Source organism: Ipomoea nil, unplaced genomic scaffold, assembly GCF_001879475.1.
Source record: "Ipomoea nil cultivar Tokyo-kokei standard unplaced genomic scaffold, Asagao_1.1 scaffold2494, whole genome shotgun sequence".
NCBI classification, from domain to species: Eukaryota; Viridiplantae; Streptophyta; class Magnoliopsida; order Solanales; family Convolvulaceae; genus Ipomoea; species Ipomoea nil.
Window position 1 is genome coordinate 1,500,599 of NW_017618922.1, and position 25,923 is coordinate 1,526,521.

A 25,923-nucleotide genomic window follows, 5' to 3' on the forward strand; every position below is an offset into this window, starting at 1 on the left:
AGCACATGTGGCCCAGTCTGAATCAGAAAATCCTTTGAGCTGAATCTGAAACTTTGAAGGATAAAACAAGCCTTTTCCTGGGGACCCTTTAAGGTACCTTAGTACTCTATGAGCTGCACTGAGATGAACATCCCTGGGCTTATCAACAAACTGGCTCAACTGTTGCACAGAATAAGAAATGTCAGGCCTAGTGTTGGTTAAGTACAAAAGTTTGCCAACTAGTTTTCTGTAAACTTCAGGATTGGCAAGTGTTTCTCCCTCAGTGCTGATGAGTTTCTGTCCTGCCACACAAGGTGTTCTGGCAGGCTTAGAATCCAGGAAACCATTTTCCTCAAGGATCTCTAAGGTGTACTTCCTTTGGCACAAGTTGAGACCATTGGAAGTTCTTAGAGCTTCAATCCCCAAGAAATAACTTAGTTTGCCAAGATCCTTTATTTTAAAAGATGCATCCAACTTCTGCTTCAGTGCCTGTATCTGATTAGGATTTGTGCCTGCCACAAGTATATCATCAACATATACAAGTAAAGCCAGATAAGAATCATGAGAAGTTTTAGTGAAAAGTGAGGGATCAGCTGTGGATTGCTGGAAACTATCACTCAGAAGAGCTTTTGTGAGTTTAATGTTCCATTGTCTACTGGCTTGTCTTAGACCATACAAAGACCTGAGCAACTTGTAAACTTGTTTGGGCTTATCACTTTCAAAACCTGGGGGTAAGAGCATGTAAACTTCTTCATCCAAGTCCCCATGTAGGAAGGCATTGTTGATGTCAAGCTGTTGGATGTCCCACCCTTTAGCAACAGCCACTGCTAAGAATGTCTTAATGGTGGTCATTCTAGCCACAAGTGAGAAAGTTTCAAGGTAGTCAATGCCCAACTGTTGGGTGTATCCCTTTGCAACCAACCTTGCCTTATACCTTTCTATAGAACCATCAGCCTTATGTTTGATCTTATACACCCATCTACATCCAATTGGTGTTTTCCCTTGAGGCAAGTCCACCAAGGTCCATGTATTATTGTGAATCAGGGCTTCTATTTCTAATTGCATAGCCTTTCTCCAAGGTTCAAGTTGTACTGCCTCACTGTAGGACTATGGTTCTTGTGTGGCAGAAATAGCTGAAATGCAACACTTATAGTTATGAGGCAAATTGTCATAAGAAACAAAATTCCTAATGGGATGAGGAGATGTCCTTGTTCTTGGTTCATTTCCCACCATGGTGTGACAATAATAATCATGTAACTTTGCAGGAACTCTCCTCTGCCTATCTGTTCTTCTGGGCTGCAATTGCTCAACAGAATACTGTGGAGGACTTACACTTGTATTTGCCTCATCATATGTCTCATTGACCATCTCAGTAGGTGCATGAGCTGTAGACTCAGAATTCTCAGTACCAAGCTGTTCATCACTGTATCTGTCACCAACATTATTGTTCACATATCCTGAGTCATTGTTCACAAAGTCTTCTGTAAGGTGTCTAGAGCTAGTAGGCCTCCCTTGGAGATTAAACTCTGAGTCAAGAGAAGTGGGGACAATAGGCAGTGAAGGAGCAAATATCTCACCCTTATCAGGCTCAGCAGCAATTTCCAGAACCTGTTTCTTAAAAGGGTAAGTTTGCTCATAAAACTTAACATCCCTGGATATGAATACAACCTTATCATTGAGGTCATAGAGAATGTAACCTTTGACATCAGCTGGAAAGCCTAGGAAGACACAATTTCTGGCCCTAGATTGTATTTTGGTCCTCCCTGATGAGACAGTGGCACCAAAACATAAACATCCAAAAGATCTCATCTGTTGGTAGTCTATCTGTTTTCCAGTTAAAACTTCAAAAGGTGTGTTTCCATCAATCACTTCAGTAGGCAATCTATTAATGAGGTAAGATGCATGTAACACACAGTGCCCCCAAAATTTGTCAGGCAGCCCAGAATGAAACTTTATAGACCTAGCCACATTTAAAACATGCTAATGTTTCCTTTCTGCCATTCCATTTTGTTAGGGTGTATATACACATGATTTCTGGTGGATGATACCCTTTTCATTGAGGAAGTCATCCATAAAGAACTCAGTTCCATTATCTGTTCTTATTTTCTTGATTTTAGTGGCAAACTGAGTATACACATAGTTGTAGAAGGCCTGAAACTTAGACTTAACTTCTGTTTTATTTTTTAGCAAATGCAGCCAAGTGAATCTACTATGATCATCAATGATAGTAAGGAAATAATGTTCCCCTTTCAAAGAAGCAACAGAAAAAGGCCCCCATACATCCATATGCAATAAATCAAAAACTTTCTCAGCTCTAGAACTGCTAACTGGAAAAGGTGACCTCTTATGTTTTCCAAAATGGCAAGCATCACATACAAATTCAGACTGTTTATTAATGAACACAGGTTTTATTCCATTCAACAAGGGAATTTTGGTAACAGGATAATGTCCTAGTCTATTATGCCAAATCTCAATGGTTAAATTGTTGCACTGACTCTCAGTGTTCTCAACAGCAACTTGAATTCTTTTCTTCATGGGAGGGCTACTGATTAAGTACAACCCATCCTTTTGTCTAGCAAAACCATCCACCATTCCAAGTAGTCCCTAAACAACACATGAATCAGGCCCTATGACAAGCTTACAATCTGATTGTCTAGTCAACTTGCTAACAGAAACAATGTTGAAGGCAAATGAGGGAATAAACAGCACATTTTGAAGCAATATGTTTTCATCAAGTATGATTTGTCCTATGTGAGTGACTTTTACTGTCTCACCATTTGGAAGTTTGACAGATATTCCATAAACTCTATGACAGTTCTCAAAATAATCTAGGGAACAAGTAATGTGATCTGTAGCTCCTGAGTCTAGAATCCACATAATACTTGAGTTTAAAACAACACCTACATGAGCATTAAAATGAAGATTACCTCCATCATGCATTCCACCTGATTCTCTGAATTCTGATCTGATTCCAGGTGTGGTCACTGTCACAACAGCAGTATTTGAAGCCTGATCCCCTTTGTTCTGATTCTGCAAAAGAGATAAAAGTTTTTGAAATTGATCAGGAGAAATACCAATATCTCCCACTTGGTTCACAGAGGCACTTGAAGCATTTGAGGTCTGTTGCATTCCCTGAAACTGTTTGTTCTTGGACTTATAGCCTTGCACCCATCCAGGAGGAAACCATGCTTTTTGTAACATTTTTCAATGGTATGACCAGTCATACCACAATAGGTACACTTAGGTGTATTCTTCCCATTGTTATTAAAGAACTTCTTCTTATTGTTGAAAGTAGCAGCTGCTGCAACAGACTGTTCTTCATCTGCTTGGTTTTGGACAACATTGGACCGACTGATATCATTGCACTTTTGATTGATTGCCCCTCTGATTTTCCTTTCCATCTTCAATGTCATATTGAGCATATTCTCTAGTTCTAGAATTGGATCCATGACTAGAACTCCAGCCTTAATACTATCATACTCTTCGTTTAGGCCTTCTAGAAACCTGATTATCTGATCTTCTTCTTTCTGTTTTTGCATCCTGCTCATCAAAGTACATGAACACCTCGGCTCACATTCACACAGCAACAAAGGCCTGAGAGAACTCATTTGCTGCCATAAGGCATTACACTTAGTAAAATATTCATTCACGGACATGTTGCCTTGGACGTTTTTAAAAATCTCACTCTGAATTTCCGATATTCTGTGTGAATTCGATTGCGAATACCTCTTCTGGAGTGCCTTCCAAATATCAGAAGCTTTGTCGAAATACATAATGCTGTCCGCGATGCTAGGGTTCACTGATTTCAAAATCCACGAGCACACAATACGATTGCACCTCCTCCATGAGGTAATTCTGGAATCGGATTCATTAGGGATTGGAATCTCTCCTGTAACAAAACCAAGCTTATTCTTCACTTCCAGAGCAATTCTCATTACCCTACTCCAAGAGGCGTAATTCAATTCAGTTAACGGCGGTGAAACCAGGCTCAAATTTGGATTCCCCGTCGCGTGCAGATATAGGGGATCATCAAATTCCTCGCCGCGTTGATTTGGACTTGCGGTCGTCTGGTTCGGAGAACTTCCTACGTTCTCCATCGATCCGTCGTTTCCGGCGGCATTAGTTTCCACCACTGCGGCGTAGCTCCGGCGTAGCTCTGATACCATGATGAAATGATTGAAGCTACATTAAAGGTGAAGAAACAGAGAGAATTTTATTTGAAGAAGAGAGAAGTGTGTAATCTGGTAATGAAGTCTCACAGTACATTTAGAGCCAAGAGCTCCTTTATTACAACAAAGGCAAAAGAAACGGTAATAACTAATTGTGATGGAAAAGACAAAAAAAAACCCTGAAGGGAAAAGCTTAAGAAAAGCAGCAGCAGCTCTCAGCTCTTTTCTTCATCAACTCAAGTCACTTCATCAGACAGTGATAAGGAGAAATGAGAAAATTAGAGAAAAGCTAACCATTGCTTTTTATATTGTTAAGGTAAACGCTGTGGGAAGAAGAATAGATAGTTTTTGGATATGGGTTTCATGCAACTTCACATCCTTTTTATACTAGGAGAAAGAACTAAACCAATTGAAAAACTTAATTGTTGAAAGCCCGCTGAAAAAGACATAATTAAAAATTTAGTCCTCCATCAATAATTATGATATTTTTACATTTAATCCTCAATTAATAAATTTGACCTGATTTGTCTATAATTATTACAATAGTTTCAAATTTAAAATTTTCTTACTAATTTGTTTCATTCCTATAAAGTTTGAGAGTTAAAATGTAAATTATTACGGAGTATTTTTAGTAGATGTCTTCTATTACTAATTCCTTCTTTAACTCCATCGGAACTTGTTAAAGGTTTTGTGGTCGAGCGGCATAGTTGTAGCTCCTCAAATTGAGAGGTCTCAAGTTCAAACTCTTGTGTTTAAATACTTAATTAATGAATGGATACTATGAAAAAATATATTAAATCATTCAATGCTTTCAAAAAAAACTAAAAAATATATTAAATCATTCAATGCTTTCAAAAAACTATTTAAATTATCATTTTTGCTTTTTAACAGCTTAGACTATCAGATTTTGTACACTTTTGGTCCATTGGATGACTTTTTCGGTCAAATCTTATTTTAGGCAAGAGTATTTTCATCTCTTTAATTATTTTTATTTTCCCAATGAGTTAATTCTAACATAGATCCCTTGTCTTTGCCGAAAATTCCAAATTTAGTCCTAGACAATTTTTTTTTTTGTCATTTAACAACCTATACTATCATATTTTGGATGCTTTTAGTCCTTTTGATGACTTTTTCTGGTGAAATCCTATTTTCGGCAATGACATTTTTGCCATTTTTTTCCTCAAATTTTGTCTCTTTGGTCGTGGATTGCACCATCTCCTTTATCGGACTCTTGTCTTCATCTCCTTCAACCCGACCTCAAATCATCTTTCATTAATGGTGATACTGAACACGTGAAGACCTCCGGGCTCCGGGTGCGGGGAAATTATTTTGTAATGGAATTGAAAAGTTCAGGATGTCTCCACCCGGTCGGCTTCCGTCTGATTGCTGTTGTTTAGTCCATGATTCTTTGACGATTCGGTAGGCAACCCGCAACCCTTGCTCATTACAAAAATCGGTTAATAACAAATTAACAATACACAAGGGGTAACAAATTTTCCTACTTTTTACTCTTGCTGTATTCAATAATATGTATAAAGAATTGGCACCAAACAGCACGCTGATGTTCTCCAATAGCCAACACGAAATTAGCAATAATTTGCAATTAAGTGGCAGGCATTGTAGCGTGTAGATGACGAAAAAAAAAAAGAAGAAAAAAAGAGCAGATCAGAGTAAGATTTTATAAGAGTACGTGGTTCACTCTATTGGGCGGAGACTGACAACGGATCAAGCAAGTTCAGCAATTGATGATTATAGAATTATTAGGTAGAAATCGGGACAAATTCTTCACATGGTTTCATTTTATTTAATTAATGCATAAACAAATGGTTTTTGTATTTAATTAATGCATAAACTTTTATGTTGATATTTCATTTTCTTCTCTCAAATACTGCCCATTAAACCATTGAGCTAAACCCGTGCGGGTTGATATTTCCTTTTCTAATTAACTAATTGGCTAGCTAAGTCAATTCACGAATAACAAGAAAATATAAAGTTTTATTTTCTAGTGTTATATAATCGCTCATCAAATTAAAAGGTAAATATTAGAGGTTAATGGAAGAAAAAATAACATTTTTCTTAAGACTAGTCATTCAGTGTTGTTCTAGGAATAACAATTTACTCAAGAGTATTGCTACTTCCTTCTAATATTTACATCTTAATGTGGCATTACTTGATTGGTTTATTTTTATATTTGATTTATAAGAAGAACAATTTATGGACAATAAATAAATATAAAAAGTTTTGTTATCATATTAAGTGCTAAAGACCTTGTGGTCAATTAAATGGCATAATTGTAATAAGGACCTTGTGGTCTAATAGTACCAAGTTGCTCCCTTATGTAAGAGGTGATGGGTTTGAGCCCAAATTAAGGTCACAGATATTAGATTGTTACAGAGTTAATTGTACTCAAATAAAAATAAAAAATAAAAAATAAGGGGGGGGGGGGGGGGGGGGGCATAACATTTTAAATTTATGAATGGAAAATAATAACTGTTTTTCCAATCTTTACACAATTACACATATTGATAATTAATTGTGTCTATTGTTTTGAAATATAATGTTTTCCCACTGGATTTACCTCCTAACAGGGCATTTGGTTGGAGGGAGGAATTATGTGGGAAAGGAATTGTAATTCCATGGGAGTTGAATTACTGGAAATAAAGTGGTAAGAAAATATAGTCAAGATTGATTTTAAAAGATGCCAACAGGAAGATTTCAAACGTTCAAATTTCTAAAGCCTTCATCTATATATAAAAAGCTTCTCTTGAAGCATGAAGAAGTTACAAAGTTGACAGATTTCAAAAAAAGAAAAGAGATAAACAGAGTATTGATTACTCGCAAATTGACCAATTCTATCACGAATTAATCAAATGAAGTTAGAATAAAACTATCTGCAAAAAATATATCGATCTGTTTTCAGTATGTACAATAATATGTGAAGATGAGTAATCCGTGTAAAATGAAGTTATTTGTGACCTAAAATGGGCTAACTTTGCCAGCCAACTTCAACATGAATTCAGGCACTAAGCGCTTTCTCCGGGGAGCATTGGCAGCTTCTGGGTTGCCATAATCAATTCTACTGATCAACTACTCCTCCAACATCTCATCTGCTCCACCTCTCATTGGATCCTAACATTGTACACAACCCAAATATCATCAACAATACAATCCTTATACCATGGACCAGGGTCCACCTTGCATTTCGGACCCTGATCCAAAAATTATGCGTCTGCAGTTAACATATTATGTACCTTTAGTTAATAAATTATGTGTCTATAAATAAATTGAAGACACATAATTATGTGTCTGTAATTATGTTAACTACGGACATAATATCTGAACTACATGCATATAATATGTTAACGGCAGGCAAATAATATGTTAACTTCGTATTATGTGCCTGTAGATTGTAGTTAACATTTTGGAGGTGTTTAGTAAATAATTGTTAGCTAATTGGATTAATAAGTTTGACTAGTTGATATCATTAGCTGATTGTAGAAAAGTGTTTAGTAAATTAGCTGTTTTTTTTTTTTTTTGAAAATTTTCTGCGGTGCTTCATTAGAAAAATGCTGAAATAATGTCTGGTGGGTGAGTATCCCAGTACATAGTATCAGGTTGCTGATAAGCCGTAGTGGCTAAAGCATGAGCTAAATAATTGTCCGATCTAGAAATATAATTAAAAGAACATGAGTGAAAATAAACGACAATTTGCCTGCAGCTATCAATGGCATAGCCAACGTAAGAGCGAAACGCAGTGGTTGATGATGTAAGGTAGCGTTGTAGTGTCAAACAATCCGTGTAGATCTCAATATTCTGTTCACCTCGATCCTTTAGCCATGATAAAACTTCCTTACACGCCAAAGCCTCAGCCATAAGTGGTGACGTACAGGCCGGTAGCGGCGCGGTTAGTGCCGAGATATAGGCTCCATCTCCATCTAATAAAACGGCCCCTACAGTTGCATTCCCTGTCTCGTGTAGATATCCCGCATCGACCCTGCATCTTCTCACTGGCGGCACAGAGGCTCCGGCGGCGTCGGCAGCACCGCGGCCGGCGGTGGGACTCGCCTGGGCAGCGTGGCGGTTTTCTGTCGGCAGCGTAGCAGTGGCAGTGGCAGCCACGGCTGGGCGGGACTGAGTCCATGCGGTCTTGGCTGCCGCTGCGGCTCTGAGTAGGGACCCCAGGCGTGGTAAAAACGCCTCCCAAACTGCACCATTTCGAGCTTTCCAAATATTGTATAGAATTGATGCTGCATATAACATTCCATCAGAATCTAAAATATTTAGAAGTTCCCCAAACCAAACATGAAAAATATCCGTGACAATATTGGGGATTGTAAGGTTGGATTGATCCCAAATGTTTCTTGCAAAATCACACAAGACTAATGCATGCATTGTATTCTCATGTGATATCCCACACATAGCACAATATGGGTTCACCTCCACCCTCTTTAAAAGCAAGTTCGTAGTTGTAGGCAAAATATCACAAATAGCTCTCCAGAGGAACATTTTCCACTTTGGTGGAATTTTTAGTCTCCATAAAGCTAACCAATTAGTAAAGGGGCCTTGATTATTCTCATAATCTCCCACCAATCGTCTGTACCCGCTTTTCACAGAATATAATCCTCTCGGGTCCCCGTACCAATACCATGCATCATTATAATCCCGGGATACAGGTACTCTCATAATTCTCTCGACATCCGTAGGTTGAAATAAATCTGATAAAATTTCATTATCCCATGTACCAGTTTGTTGATCTATTAGCCCCACTACTCTGGCCTCTCGTAACTGTATAGGCATCTCTGTTTGTATCATAGGGTCCTGGTCATCCAGTAACCATGGATGGGTCCATATAGATGTAGTTTCCCCATTCCCAATTCTTCGTCTGACCCCACTACAAATTATGCTCTTTGATGCCATTATACTCCGCCAACAAAAACTGGGATTATTTCCTACCTGCGCATCAAAGAAAGTATCCCTGGGAAAATATCGGCTTTTGTAAACACGAGCTACTAATGAATCAGGCTTAGTGAGCATTCGCCATGCCTGTTTCCCCAACATAGCTAGATTAAATGCACGTAGGTCCTTAAAACCCAATCCACCATACTTCTTAGGAACACATAGCTTGTCCCAAGCCTTCCAGTGAACTCGGTTGTCCGTCCCAGAACCCCACCAATATCTATTCATCGTTCTTTCTATAGCCGTGCATACTGATATAGGTAGCAAAAAAACACTCATTGAGAAGGTAGGCATAGATTGTGCCACACTTTTCAACAGTATTTCTTTCCCTGCCTGAGACAATAGCCTTTTATTCCACGACCCAATTCTTTGGCGTATTTTATCCTCAATATATGCAAAAGCTGCCTTTTTATTCCTACCCACAAACGAAGGTAGACCCAAATACTTGCCAAAGTTTGGTGCCTGCTCCACCCCCAAAACTTGGGCCACACTTTCCCTATCCACATTACTCGTATTCCTGCTATAACAAATACTCGACTTATGGTAGTTAACCACCTGTCCCGATAGATCCTCATATACAGTCAGGCATTTCTTTATCTCATTAGCCTCTTCCACATTACCCTTAAAGAATAAAAGGCTATCGTCCGCAAAAAACAAATGAGAAATCTGAGGGGCACCTCTTGCTACCCTACATCCATGAATTAATCCCGCTCTGTTAGCCTGTTGTAGTAACAACGAGAGTCCCTCTGCACAGATAATAAACAAATATGGGGATAGCGGGTCTCCCTGTCTCAAACCACGCGTGGGTATTATTGGGTCACTCCTTGAGCCATTTATCAGAATACTATAGGAGACTGTGGTCACACATTTCATAATCAAATCAACCCATCTATCATGGAAACCCAATGCCATCATCATATTACGGAGAAAAGGCCACTCCATTCGATCATACGCCTTAGCCATATCCAGCTTAAGTGCACCCCAGCCCCTCAATCCACACTGTTTTCGATTCAGAAAGTGCCCCACTTCTGCAGCTAATAGAATATTATCTGTTATCAATCTATCTGGGATAAAAGCACTCTGTGTCTCAGATATTATTCCTTCCATCAAAGGCTTCATTCTATTAGCCATCATTTTAGCTATTATTCTGTAAATGACATTGCTAAGTGCTATAGGGCGCAAATCAGTTACTAACTCTGGATTACTCTTTTTAGGGATCAACACAATATCTGTCTCATTCAAGCCAGACGGGAGGTCACCTGATTCAAGACAGTTTAGCACAAAACTCGCAACATCCCCTCCTACCACATCCCAGAAATGCTGATAAAAACCCGGATTCATTCCATCCGGTCCTGGTGCTTTATCCGGATACATTGCAAACAATGCATCCTTTACTTCCTCCAGATTAAATGGCCGTAATAGTGAGTCATTCTGCGCCTGTGATACCCTGGGTTCTATCCCCCCAAAAAAATCATCTCCAGTTCCCGGACCCCCAGAGCTGAAAATATTCTTAAAATAGTCCAGAATGATATCTCTCATGGGATCCCCCTCCAACCAATCCCCATTGTCATTCATTAATCTAAGTAAAGTATTCTTTTTCTTTCGGTGAGAGGCATACCTGTGAAAGAATTTGGTATTGGCGTCAGCTTCCTTGAGCCAGTGCTGCTTGGCTCTCTGCCTCCAGTATGCATCCTCCTGGGCCTCAGTGCGACTCAGAAGTTGCTCTATTCGTTGAAACTCGACAAGAGAGGCCGAGTCAGTGCATCCTCTCAAACGTTGTTGATCCCGTTTCAGCTGCACAATCTGTTTCCCATACTTATGGAACCGATCCCCACCCCATCGTGTTAACCGGTTTCCACAGTATTGAACACAACCCTGTAAACCCTGCCCTCTCCCTTCCTGCCACGCCTGCTCCACCACACCCCTACATCCCTCATCATATAACCATGCCATCTCAAACCTAAAACCCCTTCTTCTAACCCCATCCCTCCCTACCTCCTCCTGAACTGTGAAAAAAATGGCTGAATGATCTGACTTCCTGGTTCTCAAATTCATAACCTTTACATGGGGAATTATATTGCGCCACTCGTTCGTTACTAGGACCTTATCAAGTCTCTCCTCAATCCAGTTTGCAGTCCCTTTCCCCTTCTCCCAGGTATATGGGTATCCAATCATTGGCAACTGGGCCAATCCACAATCCTCAATCGTCTCCCCAAAACCTCGAAGAAGGCTATTCGGATGTGGATTTCCCCCTCTCTTCTCATACTGGTATAGCAAATCATTAAAATCCCCCACCACCACCCACGGGAGATTCGATTTTGCCGCCAACATTCTCAACAAATCCCATGATTCAGCACGCCTATTACGGTCCGAATAACCATAGTAACACGTCATTCTCCAGGCCGGATTACCTGTCATAGTTACCTCAATATCAACGTAGTTTCTTGAGTAACTAAGGAGTCTCGCCGTATTATTCTTCTTCCACAATAACGCTAATCCACCACTCAAACCATCATTGTCAACATAAAATAAGCCTTCGAAACCGATCGTAACACGAAGACGCTCAGCATGATCTTGCGCTACCTTAGTTTCTATTAGAAATACAAAGTCGGGTTGCTTTTTGGACACCATGTCCACCACCTCTCGAACTGTCCGTGGATTACCCAAGCCACGACAGTTCCAACTCAGCGTACTCATTAGCGTCGCCAAACAGTGATGATCACCGGAAAAAACGTAAGAAACCGTCGGAAACCTAGCAAACCCTAGGGGAGGAGAAAACTCTAGCAAACCCTAGAGAGAAAAAAAGATGTTCGTAACCCTGCACGGCTAAAATACTAGTAACATTTTAATACGAGAATCATTAGTAAATTAGCTGTTAATTTAGCTGATTACATGTAAAATGATTTTCTCAAAAAACTAATCAAAAAAACTACCTTGAGTAGCTTTTTGTATTTTATTATTTTGAGGCAATAAGTTGTTACAAAAAGCTAATTAATCAAACACTCATATTAATTGTTTAACCAAGTCAAACAACTAATAGTAGTAAAATAAGCTAAAATTGGTTGATAGGTTAACTATTTTACCAAACAGGATATTTATGTGACTAAAGTACAGGTGGAAAGGCTCCTTGCCACCTTTTGGACTTTCCATTTCATTATTTCTTTCTTAAGAGAGTTATTCCATAGGTGCATTTCAGTCTGTCTTCCAAAGAAATGGCATAAGATATCTGTAACAATCAAATACATACCTGAAGGAACATATCTGTATGTGTTTTGCCTTCATACATGATTGATTCAGCTTTACCGCCAAGATCATTCAAAACATCCACAAATTTCTTGCTGGAATCAATAGAAGACACATATATTTAACATTACTTCGAATTCACTATCGAGAACCACATATATATTTAACATTTCTGAAGATTGAGGATAAGAAGGGATTTCAACAAATATGGGTTGCAAGTGGGGAACTGGTGAAAAAACTGGGATTTTTACTAAAAGAGAATTTAGTGACAAAATTTCTAAATAAAATTCAGATTGAAGTGTTTGCAGAAGAAGAATAGTCCATGATATTCATCTAAGAGAAGATTCTAACCTGGAGTCACAAGGAATGGAATAGTCTCCAGTGCCATGGAAAAGGATAATAGGAGGAAGGAGTGGAACTGCATTTCTAACATTTGGGTCTTGCACAACTAATTATGGGGAGTATTTTCCCAAAGATTCTTGCCCTTCTATTAACAGATACAAGTGGCAAGTCAAAAGGGAATGAAGCCAAGAAGTCAAATAACTAACTCCAACTACTTTTCCCTCCTTTATCTCTTCTTCTTTCTACTGTTTTTCCTAAGCATATAGATAGCAAACCTTATGTACATACTCTTTGATTTTCCAGTTGGTTAATACAAAGAACAGATACTTTTTTCTTCTTTACTAAAGCTCTCCATACTTGTCAATATGGTATCAGAGTAGTGAACTATGGCTTGGAGATCACCTGCCGTGAACATGACCAGTTCGTCTTCGGTTGCTGCTGCAAATCCAATTCCGGCAACTGCTGCAGCTCCAACTCCGGCGATTTTTTATCCAAATGATCGAGTGAATCCTTTCAGCCTTCATCCAAATGAGAGTCCGTCCCTGCAATTGGTGACCGCACATCTGGAAGGGAGATCAAACTATCATGCATGGGCTAGGGCAATGGAGATGGCTTTGAAATCGAAGAACAAGCTTGCTTTTGTGAACGGATCAATGTTGATTCCCAATCAGAATGATCCTAAACATTTCTATTGGGATCAATGCAATACCATGGTCCTCTCATGGATTCTAAGGGCCGTTTCTCCTACCATCGCTCGAAGTGTTTTATGGATTAACACTGCAGAAGGAGTGTGAAAGGATCTCAAGAAACGATTCAGTCAACAAGATATCTTCAGAGTAGTTGAGATTCAGGCTGAAATTCACCAAACGAAGCAAGGTAACACTTCTGTGAACGAGTATTTTACTCAACTAATTTTTTTTTGGGATGAGTTGGCTGTGTTAAGACCAATCCCCTCTTGTGACTGCATTCCCATCTGCAAATGTGGTGCTGACCTATCTGAAAAAGTTAGAATTCATATTGCAAATGATACGTTAACTGCCTTTTTGATTGGATTAAATGAGAACTTTGCTTACACCAAGAGGCAGATTATGTTGATGAAGCCTCTCCCTGATGTTGGAGAAGCCTTTGCAATGGTCTCTCAACAAGAAAGACAAATAGATGCTATCCCAAACATCTTGACAGAAAACATAACTGGAGCCAATGCTTTCTTAGCAAACTCTGGCAACAACAGAAAATTCTATCCAAATCAAAAGCCAAAACCTGTGTGTAGCTATTGTGGATACACATGGCACACAATTGATAAGTGCTACAAGAAACATGGCTACCCACCTGGGTGGAAGCCAAGAAACAAAGGCATGGGTTCTGCCAACCAAGTTTAGTCTTCTTCACAAGAATCATTAGAAACTGGCCCTGGGATTTCTGGCCTTGGGATTTCTGATGTGACTGAGGAAGACTATAGGAGGTTTCTGGACTTCATGCAGCAACAACAAAGAAGTAGGAGTACTCAGGCCACTCCTCTCACTGTCAATCCTCAGATCAATACCATATCAGCTAATTTCATACCTGACGCCAATTTAGAAGGTAAGAAAGTCAGTTCTGATTTGGTTAATTCTGAGCCCTTATGGATTCTTGACAGTGGTGCTACACACCATATTGTGTGCAATGAATATATGCTACAAACATCCAAGAGAGTGCATGGTATATTTGTAGATTTACCTAATGGATACCAGGCTCAGGTGTCTCATATTGGAAACATCCAATTATCTGCTGAGTTAACCCTACAGAATGTCTTATGTGTGCCAATTTTTCAGTACAACCTGGTCTCTTTGGGATAACTCATAAGAAAATCAAATTGCAACATATTATTCCACTCTAATCACTGTGTTATACATGATCAGCACCTTGGGAAGATGATTGGCATGACTGAACTAAGGAAAGGACTCCACCAATTGATTTTTCGTGTTTTAAATAGCTGTAAACATGCTGCTAATGCTTGTAGTTTTTGGCATGCTAGATTGGGCCATGCTTCAGAAGACAAAATAAAGTTTCTTCGTACCTTAGACGGAAAAATCTGTAATGATAAGCCTAGTGCATGTGATTGTTGTCATTTAGCTAAACAAAGAAGGCTTCCTTTTAGCTATAGTTCCTCTCTTTCAATTGATTGTTTTGATCTCATACATGCTGATGTCTGGGGACCATATCATGTGCCAACAGTCTATGGTCATCAATATTTCTTTACACTAGTGGATGATCATAGTAGAGCCACCTGGATATATCTTATGAGGAACAAGAGTGAGGTTAAGCAACATATGTTGTCATTCTATGAGCTAATCAAAACACAATTCGGGAAAGCTATTAAATGTGTGAGGTCTGACAATTGGAAAGGAATTTTTGATGAAAGATTTTATCAACATAGGGGAATCATCCACCAAACATCTTGTGTGTATACTCCCCAACAAAACAGCATTGTGGAAAGGAAGCATGGTCATATCTTGTCTATAGCAAGAGCCCTAAAGTTTCAAGCCAATCTGCCTGAGGAATTCTGGGGGGACTGCATCTTTCATGCAGTTTATCTAATAAATAGACTACCAACTTCAGCCTTGAATAATCAAATACCTTATCAAATCCTCTTTAATAAGGTACCACAATACCAACACCTTAGAGTGTTTGGCTGCCTATCCTTTGCTATTGTTCCTAGCTGCCAAAGAAACAAGTTTTCACCAAGGGCAAAGAAATGCATTTTCATAGGGTTTGCCAATGGAGTCAAAGGGTATAAATTGTTTGATATCAAGATAAAAGAGGTCTTTCTTTCCAGAGATGTCCACTTCTATGAAGATATGTTTCCCTTCAAGCAGCCACATGAGCCACACTCTGACAGCTTAGTACTACCATCTGAAACTATGCCATATATGGGTAATGAAGAGCACATTCCTCAAGTTATCCATGAACAAATCCCACCTGTGGTTCAGTCCATGGAATCAAGACAGATGAGTGAAGCTACAAACAATGAAACAGTTCCAGAAGATGCGCACCTTTAAGAAGGTCAACTAGAAGAAAGATGACACCAGGTTATCTGGATACCTTCCATTATGCTGCAAAGGCATTGACAGAATAAGAATGTTATATGTGATCTTAAATAGGAAACGTGAAAAATATAGCGGCCATGCATGTTGACAAAGACTCGTATGAAGAAATGAAGTCGAGAGGATATATACCTTAAGAAAAGTGAGCGATACAGACCTCGGTCGTGGAAGTAATCGACTAGGCTAAGAAAATTGTACCTGAAGATCATCATTAAAATAGTGTCAAAGTTCCAGCAAGCTTGTTGGTTCCCAAGAACTCTATACTCCATAATTATAAACGGCAAAAACGATAGTCTGAAACTAAATTTGGAATTGCCACCAAAGACAAGGGACTTCCGGTGGAATTATAACTCTTATAAATGAGAACCAAAGGAAAAAGGCACCAGGGACTTTCCATAAGCCTGCTGATAATTAACTCACCCTCCAGATAACCCAAAATACGCCTTTATTTGAGATACACTCCATGAAACGTTTTGTCCCTTTCCAGCCTCTTTGATCGCCTGTTCCACAAGAGCACATGCAACAATATGTGCACCGACTGATTGTCCCATTAAGTATATTCTACAAGAAACCAAACCTATAAGTTGCATGTTCAGTAAAAGCGGTATCTGTTGAAAGGAAAATACGCCAAGGCGTAACCACCTGTTAGGATCACCTCCATATTCAGCCGCATTATTGCACATGAAGGAGATACCTTGGGAAACATCTCTGACCATAGCACCGATAGTTGCCTGAGGGAAATTTCTGCATACAACCAATGATGTTATAATAGAATTACAGGTTATTAATGATATACGGATCCATAGCACACAAAGTAGTTATTTACTTATTAGAAAAGAATTAGTATTCATGATATATGAGCGCGTCCACCTTTCGGACCTAGCTTTCGCTTGTCCTTCTTGTTCCTCTTGGAGCTTTTACCATGCTCCACAACGTTGGCCTTAGCGCCAACAACGATAGGAACTTTCCTATCATTCGTCCTATTCCCCTCCTCAATCCTGAGTCGCTGGATCAGGTATTCCAAGTTCATTTCCTTTCGCTTATGCTTAAGGTAGTTCTTGAAGTCCTTCCAACCTGGAGGCAACAAGTGGATCATAGATCCCACTTGGAAGGCTTCACTTAGCACCATTCCCTCGTCACGGATCTCGTCAAAGGTATCTTCTACCTGACTTAGCACGGTTTTTGAATCAACCATTTTGAAGTCGAGGAATCGGCCAATCACAAATTTCTTTGAGCCGGCATCCTCACTTCGGTATTTTTGATCCAAAGCTTCCCACAACGCTTTTGATGTGCTTATCTTTCGATATACATCATATAGCGTGTCACACAATCCGTTCAGGATGTAGTTTCGGCAAAGGAAGTCTGAATCCTTCCAATAGCCAACCGCTATCACGGATTGCGCATCTTGTTCCTTCAACCCGGGAACACTCTCGGACAAGAACCTTGTCAAGCCAAGAGTTGATAGGTAGAACAACATCTTTTGTTGCCACCTCTTGAAGTTCGACCCAACACCGCTGAACTTCTCCGGCTTTTCAGCCGATCCACTCGGTACCGAAGGTACTCGAGACATGTGAATATATCCCTTAGTGCTCCCACCATCTTGTGAACCAACATTCACTGGTGTAGCTTGGGAATTGGCAACATTGTTGCCATTTCCTCCATTGTTGTCCGCAACAACAATATCCTCCCAATTGGTTGGCAGTACGGGATGCTTCATTTTCTTCAAGGAAATTCGGAGAAAACCACCAACGGGAAAACAAATATATAAGGTTTTAAGACTGTTGGATCCGTTGGTAGAAAAACAAATAATAATCCAATAAATAAGATTATTATTTTTTTGGAAAAATAAGGGAAGGAAAGATGGAGAATTTGGCTAGTGTTTGGTGTTGGGTTTTTGCAAGAGTCAAGCGATCACTCTTTCCTTAAAACCTTATTTGCCACCTCTCAAAAGTGCTAGGAGCGGTGTGGCCTAGGCTTCCCAGGATAAAACTTGCTTATGATTCAACGTTTGAGCACACAAACAAGGAATCCGGCGAACAAAGCAAGGTTATGAATACAGTATGGCTAAGAAAGGAGTAGAAGCACAATTTTGAGGGTTGAAAAAGATACTTTCGTGTAGTGTGCTTATTGTTCTCTGTTATGTGTAAAATCTGCTTCTTACTACCTTCTCTTATATAGGGATGAAGGAGTTAAATAGCTTTTAATACGGCAATTAAAACTGACATTAAAGCTAACTTTCCAACAGCTATAACAGCAGGGCACTACCTGAGAATTGAATTCAGAATTCAAAATTGGAATTAATAGAGAATTAATTCCGTAACAGATGAATTCAATCTCTACAACAGTCAGAACTTTCGGGTTCTAGACCGTTGGCGTACAAGGTTCCGCCTCAACTTTCGATCTCACCCAGTTTCGGCCCAAAGGCCGAAACTTTCGACCTGTTCAGGATGTTTCGGCCACAAGGCCGAAACTACTGAACATGTTCCGGCCACAAGGCCGAAACTACTGAACATGTTTCGGCCATAGGCCGAAACTTGCTGTTCAGTTTCGGGAGCCGAAACACCAAGTGGCATGTTTGCTGAACATGTTTCGGCCATAGGCCGAAACTTGCTGTTCAGTTTCGGCAGCCGAAACATCAAGTGGCATTTTTGGAAAATGGTACCGAAGTTTGGCATAAATTATGCCAGCAGGTGCCGTCGCACACGAGCTCGGGCTTGAATCAAACCTTTTCAATCTCGTTTCTAAATGGAATTTGATTTGCACACCCCCCACCCCCCGCACACGTGCGAGCCTCTATGCTATACAATTCTACAAGCTCCAAAAGAGCTCTTACATAAAAGGGGGGGTCAAATCCTCTTTCGAAACCAATGTGGGACAAAAGCTCACTTTTTCCCTTCATTTTCCAACTCAAATGGGTCTACTTTGAGAATCAATATCTCATTCACCCATTATCCGTTTTGAGCGTACAATATATCAATCTCTTCGTCTCACTACGAAGAATCCGAATCCACTTTGACCCGACCCAAATCGAAAGTGGACCCCACTGATAATTGTACCACAAGATAGCCACTTAACATGCCATTTTATGCCATTTTAAGCTATTTTTTCCAACACAAACTTCCTATATCTTGAACCCATGAATCAATCTCAGACCCATTAGAGATAAATTGAGTTATTTTAATTTAAGATTCAATACTACCCAAGCTTCCATTGTTCGTAGCAAAAAAATAAATGCTTATCACGGAATCAAGTTTAATTTTAAGTGAAACTAAGTTTTAAGTGAAACTTCAGTGGGTAAATGTTGAGTTAATTAGATTACAAAATTTATATATAGTAATAAAACTAGTAAAACATTTTGGATAATTATAAAATAGACTTTTTAAATATATATATATATATATATATATATATATATATATATATATATATATATATATATATATATACTTTGATTGCATATCGTTGTGTCTTCGAGTGCAGAATTTTGTCCTTCAAGTGCACATTTTTGTGCCTTAAAATCAGTGTTGCAAAAATCGCGCCTAGGCGCCGATTAGACGCTAGGCGGTCGACCACCTAGGCTCTCTAGGCGCCATAAGCGGTCCCCAGGCGTCTAGAGGATGCCTAGCGATTTTTTCAACCATGCTTAAAATACACAATTTTGTTGATTTGAAGTGTAATTTTTTTTAAAGAGAAATAAATCTGTACGAAATTAATGGCTAAGATTTATGCGTATTTTTTACCTAAAAACTCTTTCGCATATGATCATTGACCTATATATATATATATATATATATATATATATATATATATATATATATATATATATATATATATATATATATATATATATATATATAACATTTAGAGTTAATACCATCTAGAGTCTTCCGAGTATAGTGTTTTTGCCACGTTTAGTCCTAAACTTTAAAATTACCACCTATGGTCCTTCGACTTTCAAATTTTTACCATCTGTGGTCCAAGTTAACCACACAAGGTCCTTCAACTATCAAATTTTCACCACCCATGGTCCTTATAGGAGGACCGCGATTGGTTAAATTTTAAAAGTCGAAGGACCATAGGTGGTTAACTTGGACTACGGATGGTAACAATTTGAAAGTCGAAGGACCATAGGTGGTAATTTGAAAGTTTAGGACTAAACGTGGCAAAACCACTATACTCGGAGGATCCTAGATGGTATTAACTCATAACATTTATTATTATTACTAATACTAGTTTTTCACGCGCATTGCGCGATTAATTTAATGTATAATATTTGTATTTAAATAAGTAATTCAAAGTATATCGATGTAAGATTATATAAGAGAAGTTAATTATAGTTGACATTAAAAGTAATAGTGTTTATTCCGGGTTTAGTGGGATTAAATCTCGAGTTCCCCTAGATCGAGTTTGCATCAACCTACAAAGTAGACATGACGAGTGGTTCTTGCAACTAGAAATAGTTGCTCAAGCAATTGCAAAGAAACAAAGTAAACAAGTGCAAAGAAATGCAAAGAAAAATTGAATCAAGTATCTAAGCTTGAAATCCTTGCTTCTCACAAAAACAAAATCTCATGGACTACCGTATAACATCCCCGGCAACGGCGCTATTTGACACGTTTGTAGGTGTAACGGTGGATGAAAAGTAGGTTGGGAGTGAAGATTCTCAAGTTTTCGTTCTCAAAGGATGGTAAATTTGGAAGTGATGAGATATGCAAGTGAGTTAACGGACGGATTCAAGCTTATCACTTACTAGATTCAAGAAAGGCATTGTTCAAACGAGTAAATTGAGAGTGAGAGAGAGCAAGAGTAAAGAAAGTAGGCAAGTGTAAATCAATTGGGGGGAAACGGGAATAGGATTGACCATTCATTGCAACGTGCTTCTAGTGTCTTAGGTAGGAGTCGTGAGGTTGTGACTATTGCATTTCAAGTGAGGTTCCTAACAATGTTACCAAGAACAAGTTTCTTGGCGAATGCTACAATTGTGGCAAGCTTGGCCACAGAGCATCTGAATGCAAAGCTCCAAGGAAGAAGAACAAAAGTTCTGAAGCCAATGTTGTTAGAGATAGCAGTCAGAAGGAGGTCGAGATTAACCTTTCGGCTATGGTGACCAAGGTGAACCTCGTGGGTTCAAACCCTCATGAGTGGTTCATCAACACCGGTGCAACCAGGCACTTATGTTGTAACCGAGAGATGTTCAACACCTTTGAGACCGTTGAGGGTGAAAAGGTGTGGATGGGAAACTCTGCTCAGTCTACTGTGGAAGGCATGTGCAAGGTGGTTCTGAAGATGACTTCCGGGAAGGAATTGACGTTGAACAACGTGCTGTATGTTCTTGAGCTAAGGAAGAATCTTGTGTCTGGCTCTCTGTTGAACAAGCATGACTTTCACATGGTGTTCGAGTCAGACAACGTAGTTTTGTCCAAGTTAGGGATGTTTGTTGGTAAAGGATATGTAACTGATGGGCTTTTTAAGCTCAGTGTAATTCCTGTTATCAATAAAAATAAAGTTAATTCTGTTTACTTGCTTGAGTCTTCCAATTTGTGGCATGGTAGACTAGGTCATGTTAATTTTAATTCTATGTGTAGATTAATTAGCATGGACCATATTCCTAACTTTCAAATTGACACAAATAACAAGTGTGAAATTTGTGTTGAGGCAAAACTAAGGAAAGTACCTTTCAAATCGGTAGAAAGGGAAATTGAACCACTAGAATTAATCCATGGTGATTTGTGTGATTTTAGATCGATACAAATGAGAGGTGGTAATAAGTATTTTATAACATTTATCGACGATAACACACGATACTGCTATGTGTATTTGCTTAAAAGCAAAGATGAAGCCGTTGATAAATTCATTCTTTATAAGAATGAAGTGGAAAACCAACTTAATCGGAGAATTAAAAAGGTTAGAAGCGATAGAGGTGGTGAGTACGAAGCACCGATTGGTGACTTCTATGCAAGTGTAGGTATCATACACGAGCGTACGGCACCTTACTCACCTCAATCGAACGGTGTTGTCGAACGAAAGAATCGTACATTGAAAGACATAATGAATGCGATGCTTATAAGTTCGGGCCTACCTCAAGATGCGTGGGGTGAGGCGATTTTGACAAGTAATTACCTTTTGAATAAAGGTACCCCACAAGAAGCTCGATAAGACTCCTTATGAGCTATGGAACGGTAGGAAACCTTCCTACTAGTACCTGAAAGTGTGGGGGTGTCTTGCCAAAGTTTTGGTGCCAACACCTAAGAAAGTAAAGATAGGTCCCAAGACGGTGGACAGTATCTTTATTGGTTATGCACATAATAGTAGTGCTTATCGGTTCTTAGTACACAAGTCCCATAATCCGGACGTACACAAGAACACGATAGTAGAATCAAGGAATGCATATTTATTCGAAAATATATTTCCTTGTAGGTCCAACGAGGGACCAAGTACGTCAAAACGAAAGTTTGACGAAATTATGGATAATGATAGTGGGGAATCTGAGAAAGAACCCGAGCTCGAGCCGAGACGCAGTAAGCGGGCAAGAGTTGGAAAAATATTCGGTCCTGATTTTCTAACTTATTTGTTAGAGTACGATTCGGGTACTCTAACTTGTTTATTAGAAAACGAACCCGATTTTCTATCTTGTTTGATAGAGAATGAGCCTCGAACGTACGTAGAAGCCGTGACTTCTATGGAAGGACCAATGTGGAAAGAGGCTATAAAAAGTGAAGTGGATTTTATCCTACAGAATCACAGTTGGGAACTCGTTGATCTTCCTCCGGGTAGTAAACCTTTAGGATCCAAGTGGGTTGTTAGAAATAAATTGTAAATTTTGATGAGCCGAATGTATTTTTGAAAAATCAAGTAGTCCCCATTTTTATTCTATTTGAGTCAGTTTGAGTCTACGGAGTATGGTGCACCCATATCACGCAACCCATGTACAAGTCTGGAAAATCACAAGTTGATTTTAAATGTTAAGCGGGATTATAGCTTAACATAATTAAGTAGCGGATAAGTCATCAAGAACCATGCTAGAGGAGTTGGAAGAAACACGTGTGAGCTATGCCAAATGATCCTAAGTTCAAATCTCAAGTGAAGTATTTTTAAGCTTGGGAGACTAGCTTGGACCGTATGGGAGACTAGCTCTGGGAGACTAGCTAACATGGAGACTAGCCAATATGGAGACTAAGTAAGGGAAATGCACAAGTCTCACAAAAGCCATGCACCATATGGAGAAACACACCAAGTATGGTGGACCAAGCTTAAATTCAAAACAGAGCATCTCACCATGGACAACTGTGAAGTTTTTACAGAGGTTTCAGTATATTATTTTACAAGGAACATGAAGGAGAAAATATCTGATATATTTTCATCTGAACATCAAGTTTTTACGGTGGAACCGGAGACGCTCAAAGAAGGCTGATTCGCAGAGAAATTATTTTATACTCAAGCAAGAATCAACAGATAAATTATTTGATCAACTTGACATGTCAGAGTATTTATGAAGGACCAGAAATGTCAAAGATTGCCGCGCCGAACTTATTCAAATTTTGGAGGCTACAAAATTCAAGACACGGCAACGGGCAAATTATTCAAATCATCTGACAAAAGGAGAAAAGACATCTACCTAATATTTCAGATCAAGTTGACAATATCTTTTGATCAACTACAATTCAAAATGGACGATCGAGATCGAAAGATGATCAACGGGCAAATAGCTTTCACTAGCTATAAATTGTCCAAGCAGACTTGAAGACAAGCAGCAGTTAAGAAAGAAAAACCCCAAGTGATAGAGCAGTTCAACAACTTGAACAACGGCTAAGACATACAAGCAAAAGATACAAGCTATTTTTTTATTAGCCGAAAAGGGGGAAACATAGCTTCATAGAATAAAATTCAAGTCTGAGTGAGAGAGAAATTTTATTTCTTTGTAATATTCTCTACTGAGTGTAGAAAGAGGGCGGAGTAACTAGAGAGAGTGAAAAACCTTGGTTGAGTGTAGCTTTGTGCGTAGCACTCGTGGTGAAGGGCAGAGTAACAAGAGGAGCTTGTGAAAACCCTTGGAGGACGTAGCTTTGTGCGTAGTTCTCGTGGTGTAGGAGTACAGCTTGGTGCGAAGTACTCGGGAAGGCGGAGTAACAAGAGGAGCTTGCGAAAAATCTTGGAGGAGTGTAGCTTTTTGCGAAGCACTCGGAGAAGTGTCGGTGGACACTTATTCACTATTGTATCTGGGTGATCGAAGAATAGTGAATTTCCTCCTTGAAGTGAAAGGAGAAGAGTGGACTAGGAGGATTACACCACCTCTGAACTACTATAAATCTCTCTCTCTATTTACTTACTGCTCATATATTTTGTGCATGCTTATTCTAACTGCGAACTAACCCGATTACAATTTATCGCATATCTTTATCTGTCTGGGTTTGATAGTTCCCACATTTGCATGCAAGCCAAACTTTACGTACATCATCCTTGAACCATATAAAATATTTCTAACGTGTTGCATGTTTAGAATCTCTTTAAGCACCGCACTTATAAGCATAACACTTTACCGCTACCTATTCCGCTGCACACTCTAAGTTGTTTATCTTGTTAATGCTTGTTACTTAGAGTTGAAATTATCAAAGTGTTATTTGCCTTGTGTGTTTTCGAAGAAAGTTTAAAAAGTTAGAGAAGTCTATTCACCCCCCCTCTAGACTTCTCGCCACCCTTTCGGGACCAACAAGTGGTATCAGGGCTATTGTCTATTTGAGTCAATTTTGATTGCTAGATAGATCTCAAAATCTTCAAATGAAGAGAGATATGGCTCTTGCTCAAAATTTGCTTTTCTCACTTGATAAATTTGATGATTGGAAAATACGTATGCAGGTGCACTTATTTGCTTTAAATGACGAAATGTGGGAAGTCATCGCAAATGGTCCTATCCAAATTATGGAAGTTAACACTGCCGCCGCACTAACTCCAAATGCTCCACAATATATTCCAAAGCTACAAATGGAGTGGACAAAGGAAGATAGAGGGCGAAATAATTTGGACAACATTGCCAAAGATATTTTGTTCAAAGCGGTCGATGACACCATATTCCCAAAGATTGGAAAGTGCACCACAGCAAAAGAAATATGGGATACACTTATCGGAATCGGTGAAGGCGATGAACAAGAAAAAGACAACAAACTAACCATTGCCATGAAGAGGTTCGAAGATTTCAAAATGCTACCGAACGAAAGCATCACCGACATGGAAGCTCGATTAATCAAAATTCTTGGAGAGATCACGGATCTGGGAAAGACCATTACCCAGAAAGAAATATCGCTCAAAGTGTTACGCGGACTACCTACAATTTGGGATATGAAGGTGACCGCAATGCGCGATCATAGAGATCTAAGGACATTATCTACGGATAAACTCTTTAGTGATCTTAAGGCGTATGAGTTCGAAATGAAGACACGAGTCGAGGAAGAACGTGATGAACGAACATCCGCATTGATGGCCGAACAACCCTCAACATCAAGGTCAGTAGGAAATAATGATTTTTTAACTGACGAACAATTTTCTTTATTTGTTAGGAAATTCAAGAAGTTCATGCGAAAGAACAAAGGATCACCACAACGAAATTTCTTTCGAGAAAATAGAAGATCAAGAAGGGAACCGGTCGAAGATAACACAAACGTGTGTTACAATTGTAGAAAGCCTGGACATTTTATGGCCGAATGTCCACACCCCAAGGCGGACAAAAATTCGAATACTTCTCCACAGGTGGAATACAAATCCAAAGAGAAGAAATTCAAAAAGGGTAAACGGAAGGCACTAATAAGCGATCTGTTAGAAGCAAGTGAATCCGAAGAATCATCTAGTGACGAGAGTGATTCATCACAAGAAGATACGGCGCTACTATGCCTAGTGGGCAAGACATCCGAACATGAAGAATGTTATATGGCGCGTGAAATCGACGAAGAGGTATCTTCTAGCTCTTTTAGCTCCTTTAGTTCGTTGACACTTCTTTCCAGACTCAAGAATCATTTCAAAGTCTTATGGAAGATTGTCAAAAGGTCATGGCCACTCGTACTCAAATCAAAGAGCGCAATAATACGTTAATTCTTGAAAAGGAAGAAATGTCACAAAAATTGCAAAATGCTCTAAATGAAATGAGTAATTTGAAAGCCGAA

At 39.2% G+C, this 25,923-nt stretch overlaps 1 pseudogene; it reads right to left on the bottom strand.

The window, feature by feature from the left end:
- Positions 1-12,204: 12,204 nt before the first annotated feature.
- LOC109153506 lies at positions 12,205-16,566 on the bottom strand (annotated as a pseudogene).
- Positions 16,567-25,923: the final 9,357 nt, after the last annotated feature.